At 40.3% G+C, this 13,040-nt stretch overlaps 1 protein-coding gene across 5 annotated transcripts in view; it reads right to left on the reverse strand.

Moving 5' to 3' along the window:
* KCNH1 (potassium voltage-gated channel subfamily H member 1) overlaps positions 1 to 13,040 on the reverse strand; it is a 186,642-nt gene that overhangs the window by 97,971 nt on the left and 75,631 nt on the right. The gene's annotated exons all lie outside the window — the stretch shown is intronic.

The following is a 13,040-nucleotide window of genomic DNA, read 5'->3' on the forward strand; positions in this document are numbered from 1 at the left end:
TCAGGCTGGTGATAAGCAGGTGAGAGGCTGACTCTGCAGTCAGGGAGAGGAACAGTCAGACAGCAAACGTGCTGACAGCCACCAGTAAGTGCTCTGGCTTGCTGAGGACTTTCTTCCTCTTTATCATTTCCCATCCCCCAAAACAGGCACTGAATTGACAGTATCATATATGTTCTACTCTGAGATAAAAATAAATAATTGAAAAGTCATATTTATAAAAAAAAAATAATAATAATAATAAAGCTTTTTGCCTTATCTAAATGCCCCTTTTTGCTGTTACTTCCTCCCTCACCCCCTCTTTTTTAAATATATATATTTCCTCATTCATTCCTTTGAGAGTGCAGCTATTTTATTCAGGTCAGCATTGTAGTCAGATATCCATAAGCCAACCAAGATGCTTTAGGGTTTTATGACCAACAACAACAACAAAAAGTTTAATAAAATGCAGGAGAAGCTTACAGGACTGTCTTTTCCCTGATCACCGAGAGATGCAATTTAAAATTAGACTAGCTCAAGGTCTTTACACAGCTGTTCCTCTACAGAATTCCTTCTTAATGTTGTGTAACTTCTTGATTTTCATGAGTTCCTGCTGAGACCAGCTCCCCTCTTTTCCCACTACGCCTCTGTACAGACAAGTGGGAGCTTGGACCTGGGGGCACTTACCTGGCTTAGTCAGCACAGCTTTGCTTCCTCATTCCCCTAAGCTGATCAGGATGCACTATGAAGTACTAATCCACAGCGCAAACCCTGCGTGAATTAAATATGAAAGGCTCTCAAGCCCAATGGGCTCCCTAACACCTCAGGAATGCTAGACAGGTTAAAGGCTGCGTGGGAATCTCAGGTTTTAGCCAATCACAGCTATTTCTGTAGATGTGGATCCAGGGATTTTGCTATCAGAAACAGCACAAATAAAAGCAACTATTAAAAGGAGAGCAAGGTACAGAGCTCAGCTTTGAGAGACAATTCTAACAAATCCTGAACTCCTCTTTCAGGACCAATTCATCAGTCTGCCTTCAAGTATCTGATGTGCTGGACAGCTGCCATATAACGTACTCTCCTTGGAGCAAATACAAAAAATGGTATTTAGACACAGAGCTTGTATTTAAGTATCCATATCTCCAGTGGCTGCATAAACACTTCAGGGATGGTCCTTGATTTTCCATGATTTTACATATTACTGAAAAGATTAACGCTAAGAAATCTTGGTCTGATGTTTTATCCTGTTCAAAATAAAGCTTTGTTACAAAGCACCAAACACCCCTTCAAACACCTGTGCAGTTTTTGCACTGCAGCTGCTGATTACCTTGCATTTTAGGGTAGCAAGCTGCAGCATAACCAAGGTAAGAAAACAAAGGGCATTACTTAAAAAAGCAAGGGACCATCTGACGACCCTGCTTAACATGCAATATCCATCCACAACTAAAGCAACACTGGTCACTCAAACTGCTAAAGATGCTAAAACTGCACTATTATTTTAGGATATAATTCTGTATAATTAAGCTATGAATTTATGGATGTGATTACACTTGCCCTAGAATGGTCAGACAGGTTGAAAAGGCAGCTCTGCCTCAGCCCCATTCAGCTGGATGGCATTGCAATATTTAACCTTGTCCAAGACATATACCTGGATAATAAATCTAAAAAAAAGCAGTTTCTCATAGTGAGATGCCCATATCAAGACATGGAATTTGAACTCCAGACCTACTTTAGAACTTTTCTTTCCACCTAGGAGGCAGCTCACACCAGACCTCCCAAACAAGTACACTTAAAAACTCCAATCTAAACTGCCCCGAATAAGCCCATCAAAAGAGATTCAAGCCTCAAAAAAATGAATGTGTTTCAAGGCTGAAACACTGAATATGAGTCAAGGCTGAATATGAGTCTAGGTCTCTAACTAGGTTTCCACAGAGTGATAGCTTCTCCTTCTGCCACATATGTCCAGAAAACTGAATTCCACATAGAGTTGCAATGAAGTTAAAAAAGATCTTAATGCATAGTCCTAAATTCAAGTTAGATTACCTTTCTCCTAAAAATTCACTTCTTTTGGAAGGCTCCTGAGCTGTTTCTGCAGGACAGCAAAGGAAGCCCATTTAAAGCCTTGGCTGAATCTCATAGGACAGACCTTCCCCTTGATTCTCAAGCGCAGCCTCACCAACTCAGACTTGCAGAAACAGATGGTAAGAAGGATTTACCACTCACTGCATTTCAAGTATTTTCTTCTGTTGAAGAACAATAAGATGTCCGCTTCCTTTGACACGTATATACAAAACCATGCCAACTATTTTTTTTTTAAGTAGAGAATGTTAATAGGGACACAGGGACTAGCAATGTATAGATTATTTCTCTGTTTAACCTCAGTTTATGCCTGAGCTAAACCATACCTGAAGCTCTGATGAAATGAGTCCTGAAGAATGCAGAAATAAATGTTTCAGAGAAGAAAAAATAAACAGATTAACTATATATGATCCTTAATCGATGAGTACTTTGTATTTTAACAACATTACCTTTCCCTTATGTCCTGTGTTGCCCTCTGTCATGCAGATGCAAACACGACCCCTGAAACATTGCTATTTACACTGACCTTTACCAGGATCCCTAAAAGAAACCAAACAAGGGCATCCAAAACTGTGCAAGTCCCAGTGGTTGGGCTCTGCAGCAAGGAAGGTCATCCAGAATCATCGTTCTTCTGCCAGCCAATACAATGCTGAAGGCAGATGACAGATTAGGCACGGGGTCACAAGCAAATTTTTATCTGTAGGTTTCCGGACCACCATACTTGTGCGCATCTGACCGTCTCACGTTCTGGCAACCAGCAAAACCTGCTGATTCAGTGTCTAGGGATGTATAGGCCTATTCCACCAAAAGTAAAATGAAGTCCCCATCCACCCCTTTACTGTCCAGCTACCTGAAGCCTAAAGAAAAAAAAAAAAAAAAAAAAAAAAAAGGAAATTTGATTCTACATTTCAATTATTACAAGGTGAGCAATCCTAGAGTAATTTCCACTGCAAATTGCAGCTACGATGCTCCAGTATGACAATTATCTTGGCAAGAAAAATTATTGCTGCCTACATTAATTTTTCATTAAAAAAAAAATCCCCGAATTTACAATCCTTAATTTATCATTAGCTAACCACTTTATTACTATTAAAGACACATTAAAGCCATGGATATTTTTTGCCTAAAATTGCGTAGAGACATTAGCATATTAAACATTGACCTTTTTCTGCAGAGAAATAGTTAGCTGTGTCCCTGTCCTTTCTTTCAAAGGAACAATGAAATGAATCCACTGCAATACATCACAGCCCCAGAAACTCCAGAAACAAACACTCTCCCACAGGAAGAAAGTTGGAGGATTTATGACAGAGTAAAACCTCGAGATCCTTGTTTCAGGACTGATTGAACGCCGTGACATTAGACCGCTGCCCTGTAACAGGTCGTATGGTTTCATGTCCAACATCCAAAGGTCCCTGGAGCTGTTTGCTGCCATTTGTGGTGTTGCCTTATGAACTCTGTAGAAATGATGAGTTCTTTAGTAGTCCTATGTGCAAGGGACAACAGAAATAAAGAAAAAGGACTGCGGGAAGAGAAGGGAATGTCTTTGCGAGGCATGGATTTGACTCAAGCAAGGCCACAAGCGTGCCACGCAGGAAGGTCGCAAATTAATTTGACCATACAAGCTTCATTGGATGCATTGCTGGAAGGAGGCAGTGTGGTGGGTTTTGAGAAACAGTGTCTAGGAATAAAGCTGTTGTGACCATGTCTACACATTGACCGAGGAGAAGATATCTTCTGCAGAACAAGCAATAGCCTGTTCTAGCACTGCATTCAGAGCTGAAGCCACCAAGACATAAATATTCTTCTCTGACAATAGATAAACACATTGTCCTCAACAATGCGGCCGCCCATTTACAATGCAGTCTGTGTCACCCCATTTCAACCAGCGTTTAAATAACGTCAAAGATAAAAGCATAGTAATTTCAATAGCCAATTACCCACATGAGTGAATCATGAAGGTCAGATACAGGTTGGAAAGGTCACCAAATAATCTGCTAACTTTAATGATGTAACAAATAAGAATAGAAAAATAAATACAAGTCACTGTAGGTCTCACTTACCACGGATAGAAGACCTGGAATCTGATTTTAGAATTATAAGAGGAAGAATTTCTATCTGTAAGAATGAGAGGTTTGCAATTACCCCAATTACAGATGTAAGTGCTGCATGCGGTTCCTGAGATGAATCATCAGATTGATGATGATTTGTTCAAAATGCACTCATCCGAATCCCTTGCATACAAAATGTGTGCATAAGAACTAGATAGCAACAAGTGAGACCGACACCAACCAGTGAACAACCTCTTACATCTTCCCCTGAAGACCTGCAGTTCTTCCTAAAACTGAACTGCCTTCACTTGCACTTTCTAGAAAGCTGATCCAGAAAGTCTGCCTGCCTGCATATCAGCTCTATTTAACAATTTTAAAATCCTCTAAAGCAGAGCACCTCTGCTACATAATTAAGGATTACTCTGTGCTAATCTAAATAGCATTCAAAGAGCAAGCACCTGGATTTACAAACAGTAGATGACTGGAATGTATAACTGCACTTTTGTTTCACTAACGGGTTCCTAGTGCACATCAAGTTCATGCATGAGTTGAGAGAAAACACAGCCTTGAAAACTCGTAATATGTCACTTCTCACTGAAGATGAAACAAAACAGTAAATTAACCACAAAAAAAAATACATGCCCCAAAGGCATTTTTCAGATAACACACTGTGAGGTCACACAAAATCAACATTGATCAGATAAAAAGAAAAGCAGAAATTAATAACTGTATGGATTATAACATAATTGTATGAGGAAAACACATTGTTTTTAAATGCGCAATTAGAACAATGTAAGAGCTTGTAATTGCTTGAGATTAGGGGTCTTGATTAGTGGTAATTATTCCTACTTAAGGGTAGAGAGTATGCAGTTAAAAGAAAACACTGCACTGTTAATTACAGCCAGCAAGCAAATACCAAACTGAACAGGTATCTTATCAAGGCATTATTTACAGTACTAGTTTAATAGAATTGTTATTTGTAGACTTGCAACTTTCAATCAGAACATCTAAAATAAGATTTACTTATCTAATATCTATGTAACCTTCTAGAACAGAAGAGAATTTAAATAGGTTGCACCATTTTCTATCAAGACAGATGCAGAGCTGCTTAATTTGGTTCTTCTTAGGAGGCTTTGTATTTTATAAATATTTTTCTTACTTGTAATCTTTTGCCTAGCTTTTATTTTTATTAAAGCAATGTATAAATGTATCATTTCATTCTGCTAGTAAAAAAAAAAAAAAAAAGTGAACAGCCATAATCTAATAGGTCAATTAATATTATGTAGTTTGTGAATTTTCACAACGTGTTTGCATAATGCTTTCACAAGGTATAAAACAAATTACAATTGCTTCCCAAACCTTCTTAGCATGTACATGAATTCCTGCATTTCACAACTTGGGAAAAAGATGTTTTTTGAAGTGAAAGTGAGTTTGCAGAGGCGCTGTCCCCCCTGCTGTTCCGGTGCTGGCTCTTCCCGCGGCTCTCTATTCTCCCAGACTAACTGATGCTCTGAACTGCTCCACCTCCCTGCACTTTCACTCTGCCAGCTTCTAAATTGCACCTCAGTTTAGGTACCCCACAAGCAAGAGTAGGGTAGTAGCAATTGGCAAACTATTATCAACTGAGCAAGCCTAAAATCAACATGATGACAAAGAGCAAAGCAGAAAGCCTGAATGGGCCATGTGGGACATGAATGAGAATCAAGCTATGTGGCAGAACCACTTGACTTCTAGGATGAAAGGTGAGAGACCACGGGCAAATTATATCAAACTCTTAGTCAAATCCTGCTGCAAATCTTCCCATACTCGTCATTGCATTTGCTGAAATCACGTTGCTCACAACAGATGGAGCACAGGAAGAAACACTAAGCCCCAGCTACAATGGAAATGTCCCCCTGCAGAAGGACAGGCCACTAGTAAGGAGACAGCTGACAAGGGCTAAACAACAGAGCACTATAGACATAATTTTTCCCTTCCCCCCCCAAAAAAAATAAAACCAACCACATAGACCAAGAACTGCAATGGAGTACAAGGCAGAGACATAAACAGGGGAACAGCTGCTCTAAGAAGCCACTTGAGCAACTACCAAGGACTGCAGTCACAGAAACATCTGTGCACCTTAAAAATAGGCTGTCTGCAGCGTGTAAGGGCACAAAGGGAAGAGTTAAGAACAGCTCTGGAACAAACACTACAGGCAAGTCCCACTCCTCCTCTCCTCGCACCCTTTCCTAGCAATACAAAATAAAGGGAGATTGCTACTACAGAAGCAGAGACCTACAGGCAAATAACCTCCCGCTACCTCAAGGACTTGACACCACTTACTTTTTGCCAGTTTAAGGCTTAATATGGAAGAAGAGAAGTAAGTTCTGGCAAAACACCAAGCTTTCCAATGACACTGAACTCCAGCATCCCTAAGGACGTTTCAGAAGTGAAGTTTCTTGATTTTGATTTGATCTGGCAGCACCCACGCAGCTGGTAGCTGCGATCGCAGGTGTTTTGGCTCACAAGGATTTCACAAGCCTGGGCATCATGGGCACTGCAGATCTCTGACTAGCTTTGCTTTTGCTTTCAGCTTGTTTGGGCTGAGATAAACAGCACGGGAAAAAACAGACCAAAACTGATCGGAGCAGCGATCAGAGCCAAAGTGAATAAAAGCCAGTAAAACAAACTTCAGCACAAGCCACGCGAGAGCTCTCCAACACAAACAGCTCCAGAGGAGGACCAACACCAGGCTGCACTCTGTGGAAGGCTGCTCCTCAGATCCAAGATCCTGCTTCTGAAGAGAGAGGATAAAAGCCCCCCCAGCAATCTGTACAAAGGAAGGGTGGGCATCACCTCCAGGGCCAAGGCCTAACCTCCTACCTGTGTACTGCAGCACCTGACTGAATTAACACAAATTAACACTGTAAGGTCTGGATTTTGTTAAATTAGGAAGCATCCAGGCAAGTAAAATGGCAAGAATCCTGATGCACAAAATTCATTTTTCATTTGTTTTGACAGCTCAGTGTTGTATTAACAGTGAAAGGTGCTAACAGCCTTCCGGGGGCGGGAGGGATCTAATGGCAGCCCCAGACTCCAGCGCAGCCAAGATGTTTGCAGAAAAGCAGATTACCAAAGTAACCAGATGCACAGCGAGTCGGAACTAGCCTGTGAAGAGCTGGATATATTCCTGGTTGCACAGCGAAGGACTGAAGTGTCTAGTTGTGTATTATCATTCTGCTGTAAAGGGAAGCCAACGTAAGATACAAACATGACACTGAAAGGAATTAAAGAGAAGAGCGTCCTGGATACAAGATGTCAAGCCAGGGGACTTTGAATCTCCAGCCATGAGCTCCTCTCACATTTAGGAAAGCTGGCCTGCAGGTTCTTGTTCTATTAACAGCACTTGCACATCAAGGAGTTCACCTGACTCTTCTCACTGAAATTATCCAAAGGGATGAATATTTCTGTAAGGCCCTGTACTTCACTTACAGGTTAGGCCCAGTAGGATAACATCGGTTTATATCCAAAGGCGTATCATAAAACAGATACAGAAATACATGCTCTGCTTCAGCTTACAGGAAGTTCTTAAACCTGCATAATTGCCATGACTAACTCCAAACACAGTAATGCCTAGAAATTAATTGAAATTAGGGCCTTAGCCTTTGACACCAACAAGACCTTCGGAGGGCCGCTGCAGTTTGATCAGTGAGCCCACAGACAGCTCCTGGCAGAATCAGATTTTATTTCAGTCAAAATACAACACTATGGAATAGCAAGAGCAACTGGCAAGAAGACAGGCAAGGGGAAATGTCAGCAAGATTACTGAAAGGGTTCTGTAAAACTAGAGAAAAAGAAAGATAATTCCATAGAAATTGTACTTTCCAGTTGCCTCTTCATGCTTTATCCCCTGTAACACAGGTTCATCTCTGATAAGGAAAGGCAGAACAGCCAGAAAATGTCCTGATTTTCACAACTAGTTAAACGGGGAAAAATAACCCAACAGCTACATTTCCTACAAATAACAAGATATTTATCTGAACATCTTCAGGGGGTCAGGAAGGGTTATAAATGCGGAGCAGCATCTTGATGATGCTCTAACTTTTAAGCATGTGTTCCCCAGCGAATGCTAAGCCTTGCTCTAGACCACGCCAATTTGATTACTGGGAGGAAACTAACTGCACAAACAAATTACAGCTGCAAAAACCATCTGTATTCCAAACACATGAGGCCAGATTCACCACTGGGACACTTATCAACATGGGATGACTTTAGCTCAACATATTCACTAGCAGGTTTCATAATGAGGAAAATTATTAAAATAGTAAAATCTGATTAAATCCTCTGCAATTTGCAAGAAAGGACACCATTTTACTATTTTGTAGAATTTTATGGACAATAAAATTTAAATTGTCTAGAAAATTGAAATGGATTTCCATTTCATTTCACAGCACTAATGAACAGATCACTATTTAAATGAAGACTGAGCCATTTAAGGGCATCATTTTTCTTCTACAATTTATACAGGGTAATGCATGGCCATTTTCAATTACTTGGTTAAAATTAAATCTCCAGATACTCTTTATAGTTTTTTTACTGATTTGTACCCATACGAAGGCTTTTGCTTTGAAAGTTGTTTTTTATCTAACCTCGACTCATCTGAAATGGTTACCCTCAATTAGAAGTAAACTCCATTTTTTTAATCTATTACTGAAATGGAACTACACATAAAAAAAATAAATTTAAAAAATGGAAAAGATTAAAGGAAGGAGGAAGAGTTGTTATCTTTTCATGTGAAACTGGTTACATTCGTGGTTTTTCTGGCTCCACTGTTTATGCTATTTCCTCTGTGATTTGTATGAAGTTTTCCACAAAGCCTTGGGGGAGGAAAATAGAGAGGCTTAAGGAGTCAGTTTTTTATCCAAACTTTCTGGCCCTTTCCCTACAATCCTGCTGCACATCAACCAGCATCTACACACACTGAATCCTAGGCTGTATGTTCCTCAACCACAGATGCAACACAAGAGTATGTTGGCTGAAGTCACTTGCTAAGTGCCCCAGCAGCGTTCTTCAGGATTCTCATACTTTAAAGTGAGATATTTACATATCCATTTACATTCACAGTGATAAATGGATTCAGGCTGATTCCCTCTACTCCCACCAGAGTGCCCATGTAAGTTCACAGCTGGCTGCATTTCATGTGAGTAAGTTCAGATCTGCATCCAGCAGTAAGAATACAAGGAGGAAGGACCCAAGGCCTCCCCTGAGGCTGCAATGATCTCACTTCTTATTAGCTATGCACTTAAACATAAGCTTTAAACACTCTTCTACAGGTGTGAGCATGTATGCCTGCGATTAAAGTTAAGGACACTGTTAGGAGAAATACTGAGACAAAGAAGCTCTTGTCGACCACTAGCTTTCAACCGCTAACTTCGAAAAGCTTTTGCTGCTTATGCAGCAAGTACATTGCAGTCTTTTTATAGGTTTTGTCTTCTCTGGGAAAAAATGAAAAGGTAAGATTTTAATGCCTATTAATTATCCCAGTATAAAAGCAGAGTGGGATGAAGGCACTATGGTTCCATTGTGAAGTGAACCAGAGGTGGGTGGCAGAGTGCTGGCCTTACCCGACTAGCTGATGTAAAAATTGTACATCTCTGGTTCCACATCCCATTCCACAGAGAAGTGACATCCTCAGATTAGCTGCATTGTACCCAAACCAAAAAGCTAGTTAAACAAAGCCCTTAAAACAAATTGTGCATTTGAGAAAAAAAAAAAATGGATCTTCTGTAGTGTACCTGGCCTTCATTTACTAGCACCTTTGAAGCTAACTTTGCTCCAAGTGGTTACACTGCAAAACAACCCGTGATCTATACAGTAGCTGCACAGAGCAGTTGTGTTAATCATCAAGGAGTTGTCAAGCCCATTTAGTTTGCAGGCCTGCCAGCTGGAGTTAAGAGCACCACTGCACTTGATCTGATAGTGGCGCAGATGAGGATGAATGGATACCTGAGTTAAGAACAACAACTAATTCTCACTCCAGGTTCACTTTGCTGTGAAATTAAGCCCTTAGAGCTATTGCACTTAACTGGACTTACACCTGACTGTTTGGCTTCCCTGCAGCTGGGGTTCTGAGGCTTCTGATGCAATAACCTTGGTAAGCCAGGCTCCCACAGTAGTGTTACTTCAATAACCACAGAAAGATTGCACCGTGCTCTTCAGCTGGCACTGAGTGACCTGCAAATCCCATCTTGCACATACACACATTCTACTTCTGGCTGCAAAAAGTACCAGCGGGTTATGTGACTATATTCCACACAGGGTTTTCAAATGCTTCCCAAAGAAACCTAGGGACAAACTGGTCTAAAAGCTTCCTTTTTCTTATGTCATTAAATAGCTCCAAATATTTAATGTTGTTCACAACACAAATAAGAATACTGAAGTTTTTAATTACATTGGGTAAGCCAGTGAGGTCTGCAATACAGATGACATTCACAGGTGAAGACTAATTCGAGCTGGTTAAAAACTAATTGTCACCAGAATGACTGGGTCTGAGTCATGCTCCTCCCACACACTAATCACAGATGTGCTTGCAAACCAGCATCAGTAGGTGCATACAGTTTGTGCAAGAATGTGAGACAGAAGTTCACAGTCTGTGGCTTCTCTAGGGGGCCTGCTTTACCGATGAGTGAAATGACAGATTAGCAAAGACATAACTTATTAAAAAGTAGCTGAAGAAACCATATGGGTTGTTTAATGAGAAACCATGGATGACTGCATGTGAGAAGAATACTTTTCTCTGGAATGATGGATAGGGTTACAGACTAACTTTCAGAAATGTATAATTATTACTGTCCTTTTGACCTCAATCTTGAAAACATTTGCATTCCACACTGACCCTGCTGTTCACGAGAACTCAGCAAGACTAAAAGCAGCAGTAAAGGCAGGTACATATAGTTGGGAGTTCTACACCCACCTTCTTAAAAAAAAAAAGAAAAAAAAAAAGAAAAAAAAAAAGAGACCATTATACTCACGGGATAGCTGTCATTCCGTAAGTGATACTGCCTAAAAATTCCTTCTAAAGTAAACATTGTACAGAAGTCACCGATATAAATCTATAAAATATGTCAGGTAGCTGAGCCTTATGCTTCCATGGGTGTGATGGCAAACCAGCACAAAACACAAATATATTTGCACATATACCAATTTATATAGTGAAAAGTAATGCTGTAGTATCATTAACTAGAATGGGGAAGGCAGATATCTTTGCACATAAACACTTGTATCTCTACTCTCACCTCTCTAGAGTTACGTATTTTCTGGCAGGCAGGAAGCTTTTCTTGGCCAGCTGTACAAGAGAACACCTACAACCCTAGCACTCCCAAAAGGTCCTAGGAAAAATGTACTTTCTATGGCCTCTGTAAATGGTTTCATGTGTGTGCATCAGCAAAATCACAGGAACCACGGGGATATAAGGTGGCTTTAGTAATTGGCAAAAGTATTTGTAGTAATTTGTAGTAAGGTGGCTGTAGTACTTGGTAAAAGCATTCAGAATCTCAAGTTTTACGTTAGCCCTAGCATGTCATCAGGAGTCCCACCTCAGAATAAACAGTTCGTCATCATGATACAGGGCAGCTAATATGAGAACAGTGGCTTCTCCTGAACTTAAACCCTGATCTTTGCATTCCAGAACAAGATGTCCTGAGAATGGAGATTCCTGCTCTCTGCTGACGCTATATAGCAGATCTTACTTAATTTTGCACCAGTCTTGAGGCTGTCACTATGGAAGTTTTCCCCAATACTTCTAGCAGATTGAGAATCATTTTCACATCAGAGGGCTTCCAGAAGAGGAGTTTTTGCAGTTATCACAAGCCTTTCCCTTGTTTCAGCACTGAAGCACTTGTCTTCTGTAATTCTCTGCCACATACAGTATCACCCAAATAGCATCTACCATCTCTTCTTAAATTCTTCCTTTCCACTGACAGAGGACACAACAAGATCTTACAGCTCATGCAGTCACTGAAGACAAACAATATGATCTGGGCAAACAATCGTGGTAAATACGTTATACGTCATTTACTGGCATTGAAGTTATCAAATTATAAAGACGTAAAAATGCAGGAACACAGTTTAGCACTTAGCAAATTGTGGTAATAATCTGCATGCTCATCTTTTAAAAGCCATGTGAAGAACCATTTGTAAGCTGTGTGCGCTACTGTGAATATTCATTTATGCATCTTAAGAACAAAGCACAGAGCAAAAGCCTCTCAGCAGCCAAGATTTTTATACTATATAGCTACTACTGGCTGACAAATATTAATGATTCTTGACAGAATACTTATCTTTCATCTGTTGCTGTAATCAATCAGCACATGAGCACCAGGCTATTAAAATATTTTTCTGTCTAGCTCACTTGACATGGTTTGAAGGGAACACAACCTCAGTTTTTGGTTTTGTTTGTTTGTTTTTAAATTAAGTAAGAGAAACTGCCTGAAAACCACACAGCTAATTTTCTGGTTAAGTGTCTCTTGTCTCCTAAATATTGCTCCTTAAGCTGAGCATTCTGGTTCTGGTCACCACAGTTTCAGCTCCCTCTGACAAATGTCCCTCTGATGGATAAACATTTATCCTGCCTTTCTCCATATACCCAACGTGAAAACACACACTCTTCTTTAAACTGTTTCCCCCTATCAAATTCTTGTCACCTGCCTGGCCCAAAAACATTCTTCATGCATCCTTCCAGAAGTTCTGCCCTGCTATTTTGTCTCACCTCTTCCAATTTTCTATTCAGTACTCTGTCTTCCTCCAGCCTCTCAGAAACCTGTCATGGGAACAATGATTTAGCAGTCTCTCTGCACCACAGAGCCTGCAAAATTTAAATCAACAGCTTAACAGACCCATCAAAGAGGCTGCCAGACCTTCTTGGCCTCACTAGAGAAACCTAATGACCAGGAGGGAATC

The sequence above is a fragment of the Oxyura jamaicensis genome, chromosome 3 (assembly GCF_011077185.1).
Source record: "Oxyura jamaicensis isolate SHBP4307 breed ruddy duck chromosome 3, BPBGC_Ojam_1.0, whole genome shotgun sequence".
NCBI classification, from domain to species: domain Eukaryota; kingdom Metazoa; phylum Chordata; class Aves; order Anseriformes; family Anatidae; genus Oxyura; species Oxyura jamaicensis.